Source organism: Schistocerca gregaria, chromosome 8, assembly GCF_023897955.1.
Source record: "Schistocerca gregaria isolate iqSchGreg1 chromosome 8, iqSchGreg1.2, whole genome shotgun sequence".
NCBI lineage: Eukaryota > Metazoa > Arthropoda > Insecta > Orthoptera > Acrididae > Schistocerca > Schistocerca gregaria.
Genome location: NC_064927.1, coordinates 166,848,028 through 166,868,782, shown reverse-complemented (window position 1 = coordinate 166,868,782; position 20,755 = coordinate 166,848,028). Strand labels below are relative to the sequence as shown.

The following is a 20,755-nucleotide window of genomic DNA, read 5'->3' as shown; positions in this document are numbered from 1 at the left end:
TGCCCTAAGAGACTGAGTGTCCCATACGTCGGGACACCGGTCAAATAGTCCACGCAGTACTCGACTTTAACGGAGACTGCCAATACGAGGCATGATGATGCATTAAGTAGTCACCCACCGAAACATCTACATCAACATCTACAGGGATACTCTGCAACCTCCACAATAATTCTCTATTATTGTAATCTCGAACAGCGTGCGGGGGAAACGAATATCTATATCTTTTAGTGCGAGCTATGATTTCCCTTGTTCATCGTTTCTCCCTATGTAAGTCGGCGTCAACAATATATTTTCCCATACGGAGGAGAAAGTTTGTGATAGAAATTTCGTGAGAAGATTTCGCCGCAACGAAAAACTCCCTTGCTTTTATAGTGTCCATCCCAAATCCTGTATTATCTATTTCTCTATAATACAAAACGCCATAGTTTTCTTTGAACTATCTCGATGTACTCAGTTAATACTATCTGGTACTCAAAAGGAGGACGGACAAGTACAGTGTAGACAGTCTCTCTAGTAGACCTGTGTCATTTTCTAAATGTTCTGACAATGAAAGACAGCCTTTAGTTTGCATTCTCCACGACATTTTCTACGCAATTCTTTTCAGTTTAAATCGTTCGTCAATGTAATTCGTAGATATTTATTTGAATTCATAACCTTTAGATTTGATGGGTTTATCGTGTAACCGAAATTTAATGGATTCCTTTTAGCACTCATGGGGGATTACCTCACACTCTCCATTATTTAGGGTAAATTGCCAATTTTCGCACCACACAGATAACTTTTCTAAATAGTTTTGCAATTTGTTTTCATTTTCTGATGACTTTACTAGACGATAAACGAGAGCATAATTTACTAACTACCTAAGATGGCTATTCAGACCGTCTCAAAAATCGTTTATATTGATGAGGAACAGCATAGCCCCAAAACACTATCTTGGGGAACGCCAGAAATCACTCCCGTTCTACTCGATGACTTTCTATCGATTACTATGAACTGTGACCTCTCTGACAGGAAATAACGAGCACGGTCACATCACTGATGCTATTTCTCGATACTACAAAACGTGCTGCTCTTCTTTGAACTTTCTCGATGTACTCCGTTAATCTTATCTGGTTAGGATTCCACAACACGCAGCAGTAATCCACGTGCACGTACACGTATTCCACAGCACACCCAACTTGACTGCACGCCTATTGTGAGACACAGTGCCAAAAGCCTTCTGGAAATCTGCAAGTACGGAATCAATTTGAAATCCCTTGTCAACAGCACTTTACACTTCTTGTTAGTAAAGAACAAATCTTGTTTCACAAAAATGATGTTTTCCAAATTCGTGTTGACTGTGTGTCAATAGGCGTTCTCTTCGAGGTAATTCATCGTATTTGAACACTATATATGTTCCAAAATCCTGCTGCATATGGACGTTAATGATGTGGACCTGTATTTTAGTGGCTTACTCCTAATGCCTTTTTTGAATATTCGTGTGACCTGTGAAACTTTCCATTATTTGGGTACGAATCTTTCGTCGAGAGAGCGGTTGTATACGATTGTTAACTATGGAGCCATTGCATCAGCATACTCTGAAAGGAAAGTAATTGGTATTCAGTTTGGACTGGAAGATTTGCTTCTATTAAGTGACTTAAGTTGCTTCATCACTCCGAGAGTAGCGATTTGCAAGTCACTCATGTTGGTAGTTGTTCTTGATTCGACTTGTGGAATGTTTACTCGTCTTCTTTGACGAAGGAGTTTCGAAAGGCTGTGTTTAGTGACCCTGCTTTAGCAGCACTGTTGTCCATAGTATTTCCATTGTTATCGAGCAGAGAAGGCAATAATTGTGTCTTGCCGCTAGCATTCTTTACATACGACCAGAATACCTTTTGATTTTCTGGGAACTATTAGAAGCATCTCTTGCTGATGTCCGCGCTAAATTCCGAGCTTCTGTAAAAGATCAATAATCTTAGGGATTTTGCGTTCGTTTAAATTTGGCATGCTTTCTTCGTTGTTTCTGCAAGAGTGTTCTGACCCGTTTTGTTTACCAAAGAGGATAAACTCCCTCAGTTGTTAATTTATTTGGTATAAATCTATCAACTGTTTTCGATACTATTTCTTTGAAATCGAGCCATATCTGGTCTACACATACATTGTTAATTTGGAAAGATTGGAAATTGTCTCTCAGGACGGAGTCAATTGAATTTTTATCTGCTTTTTTGATTAGATATATTTTTCGTTGATTTTTCCAGGATTTGGAAGTTACAATATTCAGTCTTGCTAAGATAAGCGTGTGTACACTAATCTTTGTACCCGTTTCAATGCTCGTTGTTAGCTGAGGATTATTTGTTGCTGAGAGGGTAAGTGTGTTTTCACAACTGTTTACTATACGAGTGGACTCATGAACTAACTACTCGAAACAATGATCAGAGAATACGTTTAGCACCATTTCGGACGATGTTTTATGCGTAACTCCGGATTTAAGCATGGTTTTTTGCCAACATATCGTTGATAAATTGAAGTCGCCACCGACTGTAACTGTATGAGTCGGGTAAGTGTTTAAAATTGGACTCAAGTTTTCTTTCAACCTTTCAGAAATTGTATCATCTGAGTTGGGATGTCGGTAAAAAGGATCCAATTACTATTTTATTCCAGTTGCCAAGAATGACCTCGACCCATACTAAGTCACAGGAACTATCTACTTTTGTTTCGCTACAGGATAAACTACTTATAACAGCAACAAACACGCCACCGCCAATTATGGTAGTCGATTCTTTCTGAAGACTTTTAGGTTCTTCGCAGAAATTTTGGCCGAACTTACCTATGACAATTGGAGCATTAATGCTTTCTATTAGTGCATGGAGCTCTGGTACTTTCCCAAGATAGCTGCGACAGTTTTCAACTATTACACCGATGTTTCCTGTATCAATGTTCTTTCTATGTTCAGCCAGTATCCTTTGAGACTGAGGCCGTTTTTGTGTTCCCCGAGACCCTGTAACTAAAAAACCGCCCAGTCCACGCCACACAGCCCCTGTTACCCGCATAGCCACCTTCTGCGTGTAGTGTACCCCTTACCTATCTGGCGGAACACGAAACCAACCACTATGGTGTAAGTCGACGATTCAGCAGTCCACACGGTGACAGACGCGTCTGAGCCTCTGATTCAGGCCCTCCACTCGGTTCTGTACCACAGGTCCGCAATCGGTCCTGTCGACTATGCTCCAAATGATGGGCACTGATTTCATCTCGAAAGCAAGACTAGTAGCCATTACCACTTGTGACAGCCGCTCGAAACTAGAGAGAATCTCTTCCGAGCCAAAGGACACACATAACTGGTATGACGTTAGCCACCACCTACAGTTGCCTACACCCTGTGCTCCTCATGGCATCCAGAGGACCCGTCACAGTTCTGGGGTGCCTCCACCCACTCCGCACACTTGCTTCCCCTCCTCGGCAGTCATGTCCCTAAGGGGCCCCATAAAGTGCTAAAGACTAAAGCTCGAAACTACCTATAATCCCACCCTCTGTGGTTGCCTCGACCTTGCAGGTTGAGAGATTTTCTCTGAAACAGGACAAGTGACTGTATATGGCTGAGGCACAGTGTCAGCCACAAAGAGCACCTGGAACCTGTTGGTCCTAACTAACTAGGCAGGCCTTAGGTTCGGCTCGCTGGGAAGTCTTTCACCGCCTGCCAAGGCCCAAGGCGACCTCCCACTCGACCACTGGTGAGGGGTCAACCTCAGTGAGATCAGTAACCGGGCTGGCCACCACTGCAGGCCAGTCGCCGGAATCAGACGAGCTTGACGTCAGTTGGATCCCCGCGGCCAGCCCAAAACAGTGTTGCCCATCCACTGCAGCTTCAAGCTATGTAACCGAAGCCATCATTGCCCGGAGCTGAAATTGAAGTTTCACCAACTCGGTTACTTCCCTGTTGCTGATTGTATCTCGGCCTACTGCTGCTGTTCGCTATAGCAGTCTCTTCAAAACTGCTACTTCAAGTTTTCGATTGCTCATGGATGTAGTATTTTGCAGTTATCAGAATCAGAAAGGATGAACAGCATAGTTAGCGGAGAATGTGGATTAAGAATAAACAGAGCAAAGTTATAGAAGAATATGTGAAATGAGAATAACATGGAAGTCGGAAATGACGCTGCATTGGATAAAATAAAAGAATTGTATCTAGATATATTCAGATATATATATTCAGATATAGATATTCAGATATATGGCGTAAAGGGCGACAATAATAACAGTGAACCTGAAATTTATTTATTTACATATCACGTAGACGAAAGCCATAAAACGTAACCAGCGACAACTACTATTCATGCAAGAAACGGTGAACTGCTTCTTCAACTGATGACGCATTTGTGAAAGCAGACAGAGTATCTGTTAAGTAATTTGGTTAGTGAAATAAGCAGTAATTTGTCTGAACAAAGATATTAGAAATAATATAAAAATGCTATGTGTTTTTATGGCTAACTGTGATTCATCAACAAACACTATCCAGTTATAAACTAATCAAACTAGACACGCCGACCAACATAGATTAGGATTCCCTGACAACTTTAAACACTGAGTGAAGTGAACTGTTTCCAATTCCGACGCAAACAGTGATAATACTAAAAACACGCAGAACAAGATAAAAACTAAACGTCTAAAAACATTCTCATTATTGGTGCGTGCCTGAGGATAAACAATATGGTTTCTGTGGGTGCACCTTGATGCAAACACTTCGTCTGTTTTCTCCAATCAAGTTTCATCGTTAAGGCACCATCATCAATAACTTCCTTTTCACTCTTCATCACTTGAATAATAGATTGTCATAGTGAAATTCATTAATCTTAAATTTTGACGAGATTTATTGCCATTCGATTTTTCAGTATGATACCTTCTTTGTTTGTCTTTTTGTTTCTTACGTCTCACAGCAGTATCACCAAATGGTGTTCATTGGTACTGTCTGTAACATGGACGCGTGTTGTGAATAAAATTTGACGACGTTTAATAATTTTTAAACAACCGAAATGTAAAATAAGGAAAGTGGCGTGGCGAATAGGTGAGGCTTAAGAGAAGAGGTATGTCTTACGTTTTTGACTCGATATTCTCTACTCTGGAAAAGATAAAAATCATGCTCTTGCATGTGACGCATTTAAAAAATGGTTCAAATGTCTCTGAGCACTATAGGACTTAACGTCTGAGGTCATCAGTCCCCTAGAACTTAGAACTACTTAAACCTATGGACATCACACACATCCATGCCCGAGGCAGGAGTCGAACCTGCGCCAGTAGTGGTCGCGCGGTTCCAGACTGTAGCGCCTAGAACCGCTGGGCCACCACGTCCGCCTGTAGCGCATTTAATCAGTCCACTGTAATTCTGTGATAATGTAGGTGTTGGCGTGCTCATCACCAATTTACTCGTTATACATTTTTGTCCTATATGGATGATGTTACACGTAAATGCTCACTCAAGCATGTGTGTTGGCTAAACTTAATTACATCATTAATCAAATGCATTGTCGATAGGGAAGAGATTTTCTGGTTTTGTTACCTTTTTATTTCCTAACATTTCTATTTACATGTTGTTGGATGCTAAATCTTTCGTTATTAAGTCTAACCATGTGCTGTGGTGCTTCCGATATCCGCTAGAGGAAATACGCTCAATTGTTGTTTTTTTTTTTTTTTAAATTATCGTTCACATTTGGACTCCAGTGTACGACTTGTTCATATATGTTGCAGATCACACGCTGAATCAGGACAATAACCCTCAAAATGGTTTTCCTGCTCCCCTGAGGGAAGAAAAAAGTTTGTAAACTTCTGCAGCATAACCCATACCCACTAAGACTCGCCACATCTTCTTGCCTGATGGTCTCTCAAACGTCACATCATATTTTACAGTTTCCTCAATTTTTAATGGCCTTTCATCACCGCGAATTACAAACACAACCAACAGTGATGCTACTGAGTGTTTGCTCTCGCCTAGTAATGAGAAACAGTGGTGTACATTAAAAGAACATAAAAGCTTCGTTCAGGTGCAGAATGTTGCGGATGATATGTGCTGAACGACAGGCCATAAAGTCACAAAACATTTTGCACAAAATAAACACATTAAACAGTGGCTTGAAATGGAAGACGGAATTATAAAAAAAATGTACCATGTAGGATTTGTGTACTTAGAGACATAAGTCACCTCAATAAGGAGCAGTAATGTGTTCGAAATTCTGAGACGCAAAAAAAGTGAAAGTAATGCTCGTAGACAAACACGTGTTATATACTTTCTCCGGGAAAGGAAAGTAAGAACATTGCAAGTGGAAGACGAAGGAATCCAACTACGTGTTAAGATGAGTGTAAGGTAAAGTGTAAGCTACTGCGAGGAAGCAGCAATGACGGAAGTAAAAAAAAAAAATCGGGAGTAAAAGTTCCTTTAGAAATACGTATATCAGTGACAATATCGCTTGAAAGTAAGCAACTCTCAGAACTAAGGAACAGGATCAACATAATGCTTAACACTGAGTATTGTTTGAGGGTGTTTAAAATCAAGTCGAAAGTGATTAAGAGGAGTAGAAAGGGAAGTAATGACACGATTAACGACAGAAATGGGAAAGATACAATAATAAAAAGTGTTGAGAGACTTAGTATCCAAGAAATTACATTGCACAACATAACTAAAAGCTTCTATGTATCAGAGTATAAAGAGGTAGGCGATGAAAACTCCCTTCAGCCGAAGCACTGTTTCACTACCAAGTATTCACATTACCAACAAACGAATAGCTGGCAGACAGAAGCCAAAGCACAAAAATGAATGGCGCACAGAAAGTATAATAACAAAGATAAATTTAAAATGTGAGCTGAAACAAGACAACACTGAGGGAGGAGAAAATCAACATAGAGCATTGAGAAATGAAATCAGCTGAGAATCAAATGGGCTAAATAAAAATTTTGACCTTGCAGTCAGGCAGCTGAAACCTGGGAAAGCTACTGGATGATATACAAGTAGAAATCATCAAGGCTGCTGGAAAACAGCTACTTGAGGAACTGACCCATATCAAATGATTTATATGCAAAATCGTGGAGCTCCCAACAGTCTTTAAAAAGTTTATCACAATGACAATACCAGAGAAAGCATCTGCAAATAGATGTGAACAAAATAGTTTAGTAACACACCCCTGGAATAGCTTGACAGCGTTCATTCTAAAGCGGATCGAAGGCAGGATAGATGCAGTGATCACGGAAGACAAGTTCGGCTTTAGGATTTGCCTTCATCGACCTAGAAAAATAATTTGACAGGGGAGACTGGCGACAACTTTCTGAGATGTTGAGAGAGTTTAGCATAAAACATAAAGACAGAAGAGCAGTGCAGAGAATGTATAGAGAAGAGGTGGCTTTAGTAAGGTGTGGAGAATTTCAAAAAGAAGCTGCTATTACATTGGGTGTACGACAGGGCTGCTCACTCTTCGCTCTTATTCGATCGACACTTTCAGAGTGCAATAAATGAAGCTAGGAAGAAAGCAGGGTCTACAGGAGACACTAAAATTAATATTAGTTATTTAGTTACGTGTTCCATTGATCATTCTCATGGTAACCGTTATCGTGTGAAATGTGTCAGGGGAATAAGAAATACGCACATGAATCAAGTCTTTCTTTTATTTTTTTAAGCTTAAAATTTTTATTACCTACCCCATTCGCTTAAATGGCACAAAATGCATGTTTTATGCTTAGAGATTTATTTATTCCTATTCAATGATTCATCTATGCTATAGAAGCAACTGTCAACGAGATACGATATCAATTTATTTTTGAAATTATTACTGCTGTCTGTCAGAAATTTTATTTATCTGGTAATTTATCGAAAATTTTTACTGCAGCACATGTTACTCCTTTCTGCGCCAAATATAAATTAAGTAGAGAGCAGAGTAAATCTCTCTTTCTTCTAGTATTATAATCGTGAATATAACTGTTGCTTTTAAACTGGCCCATGTTGTTGACAACAAATTTCATTACTGGATAAATGTACTGTGAGGATGTTGTAAGAATGCTTTTAAGAATGCTTTTAAACAGCTGTCAACAAGATGTCGACTATGAATACTTGTTGCCTAAGTGTTGACTTACCTCAAAAGATTAATCTGTATGACATCAGAGAGTGGAAGTATACAAAGTATGTTAGCTTACTAATTTGAATATCCTCAAAACTGGCAATTATTCTGATTACAAAAGTTGTTGAACCCAGTTGCTTTAGGAGATCCAAAATAAGAATTTTCCAATTAAGATTCTCATGTATATGTACAGCCAAAAACTTAGCATAGTCTACCCTGGCTACTGACTTCTATTGAATGGTAAGAAAACAGACATGGTGAGATTTTCCGATGATATCACAGAGTTAAGTGAAGAAGCAGAACAATTAGAAGCGATGTTGGACCAGGTGAATACCAGCTTCAGCTCTTCTTATACCATGAAAATTAATAAATTAGAACAGAAGTCTTAGTCGTAGCAGATAAAATAGCGTTTCCCTTTAGTCACTTAACAATGAGCGATATGAGTCCGAGGAATCCTCTGCCTACCAAGGGAGTGAAATTACATCAGACGGAAGGTCAAGGATGACGCAAGCCGAACCCACCAGGCAAATGCTACTTTTAACAAGAGAAGAGCTCAAGAAAGACCTAATAAAGACATTTGTTTGGAATGTGCACATGTACGGAAGAGAAACATGAACACTTGAAGAAGTAGGAAAACATAAAAAAACAGCCTCCGAGAAGTGGTGCTCACGATTTTCTTGATAGACACCATATCAAACTAAGAAGTGGTCCACAGAGTGGAGGAAGGGAAGCGTTGTCTCCTGAAGGTAATCGAACACAGAAGGAAAATATGGATGGCCATGTGCTGAAACATGATGGTATCATTAGAAATATGATTGAAGTGATAGTGGAAGGGAAAAATACAAGAGGCGGACCAAGACTAGAAAACGTCGACTTGGTCGTAGAGGCTACCTATACCGCTCTCAGCAGGAGGGCCAAAGACAGAAATGAATCTCAGGCTGCTGGTAACCAGCCTGATTGTTGAAGACTTGAGAAGGAAGACTAACACGAAATTGAGGGATAAGCTCAATAAGTGCACATCTGAAGTACAGCGTTCTAAGGAAGCAAAGTGCGGACACTCTATATCCGGAGATATTTCTTATAGATGTACTCTTTTGCAACTTTCTTAATCGATGAAAGTCCATGAACCGTTTGTACTTTGATTTATCGTAGACCTACTAGTATTTGGTAATTGAAGCTCCATCTTCAGGATCCATTGTAAAATTCATCTACATTGATTCATCTTTATCACACATATAGCGCAATAAGAAATTTGAAAAATATAGGTAATAAATAACAGAACAGGGTATACACAGTGAAGAAACAGTGAGCAGATTTTTTACAAATTCAGTTGCGTCTGTTTCACTAAACCATAGTAAAAAGACTCATTTAAAATTGTGAGCACCGAGTTTGGTGCTTCCTATCTGCAATAAGTTTAGACCAATAAAAAAAAACAAAATTTATGTATACCGCTATATGTATCAAATGGAACCACAAACATACTGAAAAAATGCTTAGATAAATTATGTTCTCAGAGTGCCGATTTTGTCATGCGTACGCACAAGAAATATTTTTTCTTGCGTTGCTTTAAAAGTTATATTTTCATTTTTAATGTCGATAGTAAATCATTTAAAATTAGTGTGGCTGTTAGCCTGACTGTAACTTTTCAATTTGACGCAATTTCTATAGTTTTCTCATTAGTTTTGCTTCTCATTTTGCTAACTTACTTTACTTCTCATTGGGCTTCAAGACGCTGAAAACTTCGATGTAGCCACCTGAAATCGTACCTGGAATCTCTGCGTCAAGAAACAGCAATGCTGACAAGTCATCACTATATCTTCAGGACGCAACTATGAATCACCACGAAAAAGTTTGAAGATATAAATGAATAAACCCTCGGACACTGCCACTGACTGGCTTAAAAAAACAAGGCTTACTGAGAAAATTTTGTATTATGTAATGCTGAATGTGTCTTGTTTTGCGGTGTACACTCTTTTCTAATATTCGTCGTGTAAATGCCCAATGAATAATTAATAATACGCCATACACACCTACTGTATTCTACGCAGAAGGTAATTAGACGACTACTAGATAGGTACAAATAATACAAGTACTTTTTTTGACATGTGCTTTTATTAAATAGCTTGTGGATGATGAGTCGGATCAGGGTGATCAGATTTTGTAGGTTTTAGATGAAAGGTTTAGACAAAAAAGGGGCATATGAACGTGGTGGTGTTGTAGAAAAGGAGTGATCGGTTGCATAAGAATGAGGAGAAAATGAGGGTCGAGTCGCTGTTCTTCACCAGTGGCTGTATCCATGTCCGTACCCGTGTCCAGGGTAGCCGTAGTGGTTACCGTAGCCGTGGTAACCATGGTAGCCGTATCCAGGGTAGCTGTAGTGGTTACCGTAGCCATGGTAGCCGTATCCAGGGTAGCCGTGGTGTCCCCACCCAGGGTACCCCTTGTAGCCCCATCCAGGGTAGCCGTAGTGGGACGAGTAGCCTGTAACATACATCACGTGCTTCAAACAACTTCATTTCAATGTATCATACACTCTAATCTTTAAAAATACCAACAATAAGCTAAAAACTAATGCAAACAGAGACTATCTGCTTGATCCAGTAGTGTGCATGGAACGAAGTGGAGATGAGATCTCTTCTTTATGATCTCCGTCAATAAAAGGTATTCCCTCTGCAACTTTACGAGTTTCAAGCCACACACACACACACACACACAAACACACACACACACACACACACACACACACACACACATACATGCACAAGCAGAAATAATAGAAGTCGACTTCTGATATGTAGATGTAGAAAGGCAGGTTAAGAGTGTGGTGAACGTATCTGTCGGCGTTCGGTATTAAATTACATCACAACCCAATATACAACATGAAGTGTTTGAAGCCTAATTAATATTGTGTTTAGTTCCGGGATTGTAAACGAAAGAGGTCTCGACAGGCAATCAGTCAGCCAACACCAGATGGGTTCCACGTTATGGCATCTTCAGAAGTCGATATCTGACGAACGATGCATATTTGATTGTCATGCATATGAGAAAATTACAGATATAGAAACAGGTGAACACGGACTTAAAAAATAATTCGAATCACTTGATTGAAGAACGACGGTAGGACCATATGTTACTATAATAGTATCAGTTTTACCATAGATTGTGACAACAAAGCAAGATACATGGCTGGAACAACATCCCGACGTACGTGCGGGTAGTATAACGACTCACAAAACTATTGGCCTATGTTGCTGGTATCGATTCGCTATAGAATTGCAGAGAATATACCCTGTTTGCGTATGATTACTTTTCTGAAGAGTGAGAAACAGCTCTGTAGAAATTAACATTGTTTCTGAAATATCCCATTGTGTGAAATCTGCCCTGTTCGTTCATGAGATCCACAACGCAGCAGATAACTGAGCATGGCTTGATACCATGTTTCGTGACTGCCAAACAGCTTTCGATACAGTTCTGCTCTGTCACTTAGTAAACAAAACATCGGAAACTCATGTCATTCTTCATGTGGAGCCATCAACCAAAGCGAGGTTAATGTCCTAAGTACCTCAAGGTAATGTCATATGGCCGCTGCTGTTTACGATGTACTATATGTAAATAACTTGGTGGATTTCATCTATAGCCCTATTCCGGAGAGACCCTCGTATGATCTGCTATCAGTGACTGATACATGACTCTAAAAACAAATAAATGTTAAATAATGCTCCCATATGGGCGAATAAAGACGACATGATTTGAGTAGGGGATCGAAGAGCGTAGGCTAGTTCTGTTAGAGAAGACTGATCAGACAGACGAAAATTAAAGGTCGACTATTTTTACAACCGGTAAGTTTTACACCATTGGTACTTATTTACACAGGACAGTTTTACGATCAGCCATTTACGTTTTCGTTTGACTTCATCATTTGCATTCTACAACGAGCTTGTCTCCTAGTCTCTAAGGTTTAGTACTGTAGTATACTGTTCCAGTCAGAACTTCGATGTGGCATATGTTTTTAACATATTCACTACCGGCAGATCTGTTTTTTTTCAACAAGTACCAGTTTTTAAAACCAGAAAATTTATTTTATATTTCCTTATCAACCGGCTGTCGGCTTTCTAGGCTACTCTCACACAACATACGACTGAAAAGACAGGTCACACAATATCAGCGAGAGTTCATAGTGTATATTACCATTTTACGACTATATAGATTATATGAATAACACAACCATAATAAAACACACAAAGAGGCTATAAACAAACGGACCATACACGACATAATATATATTGAAAGCATAAGACTGTAAAGGTCAGAACAGTATATAAATGAGTACTGATACAGTCAGCGATGTTATATGAACTAAGTAACTACTGAATGTGGTAAAAATCAACACTGTGTATATCAAATTATAATACGTCTATATTCCTCCAAGTACCGAGGGAATATGTGGTAAACATTTTCTTCAGTTTTTCTCGGTTTACTTGTTGCTGTACGCAAAGTCTGCTTTATCGTACGGTGACCAAAGGAATACAGGTATAAAAGACTATACTAATTGGGCACTCATGACTGAATTAGCTCAGGTTTTGTGTAAGAGCTCGTAAGTTTGCTATCGTTCTTAATTATTCAAAACAACGTCTAGTTAATTAACTTAATCGTTAAGTTGCATTTGTGCATTGCTAAAAACATGAAATTGCATGTGAGCAAAAATACAGTGCGAGTGTGTCGATTATTAATTACTGCAAATCGCGAAAGCGTTGAAATATAGTAATTACATTACACGTTCGTCAATGAGGGCACGAACAATGGCTCTCCATTAGAACTGGTCCACCGAGACTTTACCTACGGTCCTGTCAAATACGCTACAAAATGCAGTTCTACGCTTTCAAAATCGACTCTTTCACACAGCTGTCAAGGAGCTTGGTCAACGAGGAGAGTAGTAAACCGACAGCTATGCTAGCCTGTTCATCGGATATTTCATTGACGTTTTGATTCTTCATGAAATAGAGTCAGTAGTCCAAACCACAATACGTATTAGCAACGCTAATGTCGTATTTAAGTGTTGCTACTAACACACTGGCAGAAAAAATAAAGTTCTGTACGGAATAACTTTTAACACTGCTCGCAATCTTGCGACTTTCGGTGAAAGCTTATAAGATTCTAAAGTTGTAGCATGTGAGAGTATATAGTAACGTAACACCAGCGGAGAACGACTGCTGTAGTAGATGATAAAAATACACAAGGAAAGACCGGGCACAGGGAACGAATATCTGCTCTGAAAGAAACTGCATGGCTTTCGAAAAAAAAAAAAAACTATCATGTGAAACTCAGCTTCCTCTGTACGTCCACGAGACCCAGAAAACAGGAGATACCGGCACCCAGGTAGGTGCAGTGTTCCTAGACTTCCGTAAAGTATTTGATACAGTTCCACACTGCCGCCTAATGAACAAATTAAAAACGTAAAGAATATCAGACCAACTATGAGTCTGAATTGGAGAGTTTCGAGCAAAGAAAACGCAGCATGCCATTGTTTCAGAGACGGGTTGTCAGATGAAGAAGTGGCTTTCAGTAAATATAAATCTCTTGGTAAGCAACGTTGGAAGTTCCATGAGATTTTTCGAGGATGATGCTGTTGTGTACAGAGAAGTGGGAAAGCTGGAAAATTGTAGCGAAAGGCAGTAGGCCCAGAGGGGATAGACCCTTGGTGCAGTGAGTGGTAACTGACACTCATCGTAAACAAATGTAACGTACTGCGTATACATAGACCGAAAGACCCGTTACTGTATGGTTACGCGGTTGTAGAACATTCACCGTAAGCAGTTCCTTCCATGAAATGTCCAGGAGTATGCATACGGAGCAGTTCGAGATAGAACGGCCACACAAAACTAATCACTGGAAAGGCAGATGCGAGATGAAGAATCCTGACATGAATTCTCGAGGTATATAGTTCATCAGCAAAGGAGGTTGTGTACAGAATCCACGTTCAACGAAGACTTGAATATTGCTCATCAGTATGGGATCCGGACCACATAGGATTGCTAGAGGAAACAGAAGATCCAAAGAAGAGCAGCGTGTTTCGTTACAGATTAACTTAATAAGTACGAAAGCGATACGCAGACGATCGCCCAATTACAGTGGCAGACGTTAGAACAGAGACGTTCTCCATCATGGCGTGGTTTACTTTTTAGGTTCAGAGAGCATGCGTTTCTAGAGAAGTCAGAAAAAATATTTCTTCCTCCTATGTCTTTATCGCGGAAGGACTGTGAAGGTAAAATTAGAGAGATTCCAGCACACACGCAGGCTGTCCGGCATTCAGTCTTTCCCCGAACCTTCCATGACTGGAACAGTAAAGGGGGGAAATGGCAGTGATGCACAAAGCACCATGCGGCACAAACCGCAAGGTGGCTTTCGAAGTATAGATTAGATGGATAATGGTCGATAAAAGCACCGATTAGAAATATATGGCTGCTCCTCTAGAGGTATATATTCAGAATGAGTAAAATCATTTGGAATTCATAAATTGAAACAGAAAGAAATGTGTTCCAAGCTTATGAGAAAATCCCTATTAAAACGTCTTAAGAAAGTTACACACAATAATTCATACACACGGTAAAGTGTTATTACGGCTTGAAAGGAAGGAAGAAAGATTGTGGTTTAACCTCCCTTCGACAATAAGATCATCAGAGACGGTTGATATTACTTGGAACTGTCAAAAATGGGAAGGAATCAGCTGTTTTTTTTTCTCGAAAGGTAGCATCCCTGATTTAGAGAAATCAAAGAAAAACTTTATGTGGGTGATAGGACAGTGATTTAAATCCCCCTTCTCCTTACTGCCTATACAGCGCCTTAAAAGTATACAAATTCTCTCCATTCAAAGTTTCAACGTGCGCTAAGCGGGGAAACCTTTCACGGAGGACAGAAAATAGGTACCGACGGGTGGACGCGAAAGATTCTGTCATAAATTGAAATGAGTCATGAAGTCACTACTTCCTTACTTTCGAAAATGCTAATTCCAGAGATTAGTGGGTGCGCCTTACTGCTGTTCCGAACGAAACGGGAGGCGATCATGTAAAGTCGATGTTTTTAAATGGCTCTGAGCACTATGGGACGTAACATCTGAGGTCATCAGTCCGCTTGAACTTATAACTACTTAAACCTAACTAACGTAAGGACATCACACATATCCACGCCCGAGGCAGGATTCGAACCTGCGATCGTAGCGATCGCGCGGTTCCAGGCTTAAGCGCCTAGAACCGCTCGGCCACACCGGACAGCCCGATGTTTTTAGTCTGTCAGTGAGACGTGGTCGGATGGCGTGCCTAGTGGCGCGCTGCCCGGAGAAGGCAGGGATGTGGGCTACAGTCCAGCGTTCCCGTCTCGTTACGATATACAATTTTATCTAATCTCATACAGTTTTACTGAGCTGAGTCTTGAATGCTACCGATGATAACAGAATAGGACGTGAAAAGATGTCACTTACCGTGGTACCCGTACCCAGGGTACTTGTAGCTGTACGGGTGGTACCCGTGTCCGTGTGAGACGGCCAGAGGGTAGGAGGCCTCACAGCCACACAGCAGGGCCAGGCAGGCCACAGCCAGAAGGCACACCTGCAGCACAGTAACATACACACACATGTAGGTATCGAGATATGTGACTGAGGAGCGTCTATGTGCATTCTAATGTAATATCTTTGTCGACATCTGGTTTTCGTAATCTGAAAAACGTAACAGCTTATTCTATTCCTCTGACCTCCTCTGACGAAATGACAGATTGAAATAATGTGAACTGTCTCTTCAGAGTCTTCTCGTTACAATAAGTGCATAGGGCCTCGACTGCACGAGAAGTGTCACGAGGAAAACTGCAGCAGTGGAGACGAACCCTCGAATTTACAGAGGAAGGAGGAAATTAGGAGCGTAATCACCCAGTACATTTCGCTTTCTTTGACAGTATGTAATAAAATTACCGAACAATCAGTTTAATAAGGCACGGATGCAAAATACTAACGCGTATTCTCTACAGACGAATGGCAAAACTGGTAGAAGCTGAGCTCGGGGAAGATCAGTTTGGATTCCGTAGAAATGTTGGAACACGAATCTTAGAAGCCAGATTAAGAAAAGGCAAACCTACGATTCTAGCATTTGTAGACTTAGAGAAAGATTTGACAATATGACTGGAATACTCTCTTTCAAATTGTGAAGGTGGCAAGGGTAAAATACAGGGAGCGAAAGGCTATTTACAATTTGTACAGAAACCAGATGGCAGTTATTAGAGTCGAGGGGCATGAAAGGGAAGCAGTGGTTGGGAAGGGAGTGAGACAGGGTTGTAGCCTCTCTATGATGTTATTCAATCTGTATATTGAGCAAGCAGTAAAGGAAACAAAAGAAAAATTCGGAGTAGGTATTAAAATCCATGGAGAAGAAATAAAAACTTTGAGGTTCGCTGATGACACTGTATTTCTGTCATAGACAGCAAAGGACTTGGAAGAGCAGTTGATCGGAGTGGATAGTATCTTGAAAGGAGGATATAAGATGAACATCAACAAAAGCAAAACGAGGATAATGGAATGTAGTCGAGTTAACTCGGGTGATGCTGAGGGGATTAGATTAGGAAATGAGACATTTAAAGTAGTAAAGGAGTTTCGCTATTTGGGGAGCAAAATATCTGATGATGGTCGAAGTAAAGATGATATAAAACGTAGACTGGTAATGGCAAGGAAAGCGTTTCTGAAGAACAGAAATTTGTTGACATCGAGTTTGGATTTGTCAGGAAGTCGTTTCTGAAAATATTTGTATGGAGGGTAGCCATGTATGGAAGTGAAACATGGACGATAACTAGTTTGGACAAGAAGAGAATAGAAGCTTTCGAAATGTGGTGTTACAGAAGAATGGCGAAGATTGGGTGGGTAGATCATATAGCTAATGAGGAGGTATTGAATAGGATTGGGGAGAAGAGAAGTTTGTGGCACAACTTAACTAGAGGAAGGGATCGGTTGGTAGGACATGTTCTGAGGCATGAAGGGATCACCAATTTAGTACTGGAGGGCAGTGTGAAGGGTAAAAATCGTAGAAGGAGACCAAGAGATGAATACACTAAACAGATTCAGAAGGATGTAGGTTGCAGTAGGTACTGGGAGATGAAGAAGCTTGTACAGGCTAGAGTAGCATGGAGAGCTGCATCAAATCAGTCTCAGGACTGAAGACCACAACAACAACAGCATGTAATAAAAACGTTCACTTGATATTCAGGCTGTCCTAAATCTTTACAGATCTTTGGATGAATATTATACAGACTGCAGATGATCTAAGCTGAAAACTTGGAGACAAGGAACCAATGGTCGGAAACGATCATTGAACGACAGGGAAAGGGGTGGGGGTGGAGGGGTTGTTAATGTGTCCTGAGTGACAATTAGTGGGCGACATTAGTTTCTAGACGTCACACGCTTCTGTATTAACGCCGGCAGCTCTGTCTCCAAAAATATTACCCAATCATCTGTACTGTGACCATGGGCAGTAACATTTATGTTAAAGCCAGTTGTATGAGTCGTCGCTGAATGAAACTCTTGTAGAAACTGAAAAGAAGCTATGTAGTGGGATCCCATTTGCCATTCTCACTGTACAACAGACAGCAAGGATATTCGAGAGAGTGAGAAGAAAGTTAATGAGCCTTTGGAATGGGTGCACTGAGACAGGCGAGAATCGCTTTGGTCAGCAGCTGTAAGATGTAAGTCATTTAAATCGATAAAAATCCAGATATTTACTTCTGATCATTAGTTTCTAATTGCGAAGTATTCGGTGTAGGGTACTCTGGCAGGATGTGTAATTTGTCCTTATATGTTTTGGACAGCCTGTACAGAAGATGCGTTTATGTATGCGCATGTGTGTGGAGATGATCAGTTTCTCCGAGCACAGAAGTTTAGAAAAATATTTGTAACATTGTTAGAAGGCTCCACTGAACTGCGCTTACCAAACTTGGATTAAAATATCACTGAGACAGTAACAAATGGCCTGTAATTTCCAAAAATCGTGGATCCAATGTTAATATCGATTGTGCACAACTTCCAACTGGAAGGTAACTGTGATACTGAAATACATGATGTGTGGTAAAGTAGTGATTCCTGCCTATTTTTTTGCTCGGTATTTGGAATTTTAATGTGCAATCGAGTAGCTTGGTGAAATTTTTGGATTAAAATAAAAACGTTCTACATCATTTTCGAGTTCTTTTAAAGGAATATGCAGGTTAATAAGATAAAAGTACGCAGGTATTGGGAACTTGACTAGTTAGGCAACATAAATCTTAAAATTCAGTGTAACTAAAACTACCAATAGAAAATTAAAAGTATACGTGACTGATTGTAATCAAAAAATAATGTGATAGGTGAGAAATGGTCGAAGCCTTTTAAAACACGAAGATTAATCCTGTCAAACATAAACAGAGCCGAAAACAGAATACTGTGCAAAAAGAGAGAAAATTTACAAAAAATTAACGTTGTTAATTAATTACTTAATATTTGTTGTTAGTTAATTATTTCATAATTACTCCTACAATTAACAACATTAATTGCATGAATGGCTTTGTCAGAGCCTAAGTTAAAGCAATTACAGCCTCGGTCGACCGAGTGCTGTAACTACTTTAACTTTAATTTGTAAACGGTCGCTGACCACACAGCCATGTTTAAAACTTAGTGTTCGCTGGCTGGATGTTGACAAATGAAGTGTATGGATGAAAAGAAAAATGTTCGATTAATGAGTGAAACAACCGAGAAGGTGATACGTAAAATTTAAGTTAGTTAAATTATGTTTTTATTTTTTCTATAATCTCAAGGACTCCGAACTGAGCTACTGGTGCAATTCAAATTTCGTAGTTGCAGCGAAACAAGTCACCCAACGAGGATTAACTGCTTTCAGGTAATTAATGCATGAACTGCTTATGTCTGGTAAATGCGAGGTACATTTTATACTCTTGTCATCGTCTATGATGAAAAGTCATTCAGACTGCCACAATTTTATACCATTTCTCGAAAGAAATAAGAATAGAAGCTGTGCAAGTGAAAACTGCTGTGAGTATTAATGTGAGAAGCGTTTCATTTTTCATTTCAAAAGCACTGTAACTGACGATTTGTAATTTAATCCTGCATTTGTACAGATACTTTCTTTGTTCTTCTAAAACCTCGACGCTATTAAATAATTTGTCCAGAGTAAACCATTAGGGGAGCTGAGACTCAGACGCATTTGAACAACACTGTAGTACAAATTTCGGCAGCTATTAGCGTAGAGAGAGACAAGTGTTAGTGGAAGTGTAGTACTCACCAGTGAGAGAACGCGAGACATTGTGCTTGTCGACTGAAGGCTGAGTGCTGACAGTGAGGAGGTGCGTGGCGGCGGCTGTTTTATACGCATCAAGCTTGCCGACGTCGGCATTTGTAGCGACTCGGGGTTTCAACACTGAAAACACCGGCGGTCGCGCTACTGGCGTAGCCTTGTGGACCGGAGAAAAAAGTGCAAGCGACATGGCTTGCGACGGCTCAGGCCCTAGTCGCCGCCTCTCATCATACGCTCACGAGAAACTGCGTGAAGTTTGGAAAAATAGAGAGGTACTGATGGAATGAGGTCCTCGTTGATTAGCGTCGAAGGGTATTCCCACTCGAAGACGAGGTTCTTCTGTTTCGAATCTAAGTCCTGAACATTGTTATAACCTAACAACACGTTTCATAACGGGATGCATTCACTGAAGAAGTAAGATTTATTCATCCTAGTGAATTTCCTTCTTCCAGGAATCATAGAAGTAAATTTTAAATGGTTCAAATGGCTCTGAGCACTATGGGACTTAACTTCTGAGGTCATCAGTCCTCTAGAACTTACAATTACTTAAACCTAACTAACCTAAGGACATCACACACATCCATGCCCAAGGCAGGATTCGAACCTGCGACCGTAGCGTTTGCGCGGTTCCAGACTGTATCGCCTAGAACCGCACGGCTACTCCGGCCGGGGTAAATCTTAAATACTGTAAGGCGTGTCTAAAGAGTGACGGCACTTTGCTATAGGAAACCCTGATTGAAAGAAAAAAAAAATACGTCAGCATAAATGTTCCTTTTATCCTTTATGCGCTCTCCCAAGCTGCCAGTATCGGACTGCTCCCTAAATGTTAAATGCCTTTGCATAATGAATGTTTGCGTGTACAATGTCTTAGTAAAAATCCATTTATATTCCAGAACTTGTGATAGGAAGCAGAACTTGCTCATGAAAGTCCCCTCATTCTGAAATGGTAATCAAACAATAATCAAGACACTCGAGCATATCAGCCACTGGCTAGAATGTTAAATCCCTTTGTAATAGCTTTAAAAACATCCTCGTTTTTGTAATTCCTTGGTTTACTCGTCTGTAGTATGATTTTCATTATTAGTTTCATGGCTCCTTTTCATATTGTTGTCTGAGTATTAGTTTCAGAGCAGCATTTGTTTCTGTAGCTATGTTTATTCATGGTTCCTGTGTTTCACTTTTGTCCGTGCTACAGCTGTCTTTTGACATTTCCTTAAAAATGGTATTAAGTACAGTTCTCTGAAATCATTCACAAAGCCCAACATTTCCTGTTCTTCCTTTCAAATGACTTCTTTTAACTCGTATTTTCCGAGGTCCAGACTCATTAGTCTTTCGTTTATCATGGAATTACAGTTTCCATAACTTTCA

General features: G+C 40.0%; 1 long non-coding RNA gene across 1 annotated transcript; it reads right to left on the bottom strand.

Annotated features, from left to right (window-relative positions):
- Positions 1 to 10,504: 10,504 nt before the first annotated feature.
- On the bottom strand, positions 10,505 to 19,420 carry LOC126283994 (uncharacterized). Its single transcript, XR_007551422.1, has 3 exons — positions 19,376 to 19,420; positions 15,550 to 15,676; positions 10,505 to 10,556 (listed from the first exon to the last, which is right to left on the bottom strand). It is a non-coding gene; the product is annotated as an uncharacterized LOC126283994 (long non-coding RNA).
- Positions 19,421 to 20,755: the final 1,335 nt, after the last annotated feature.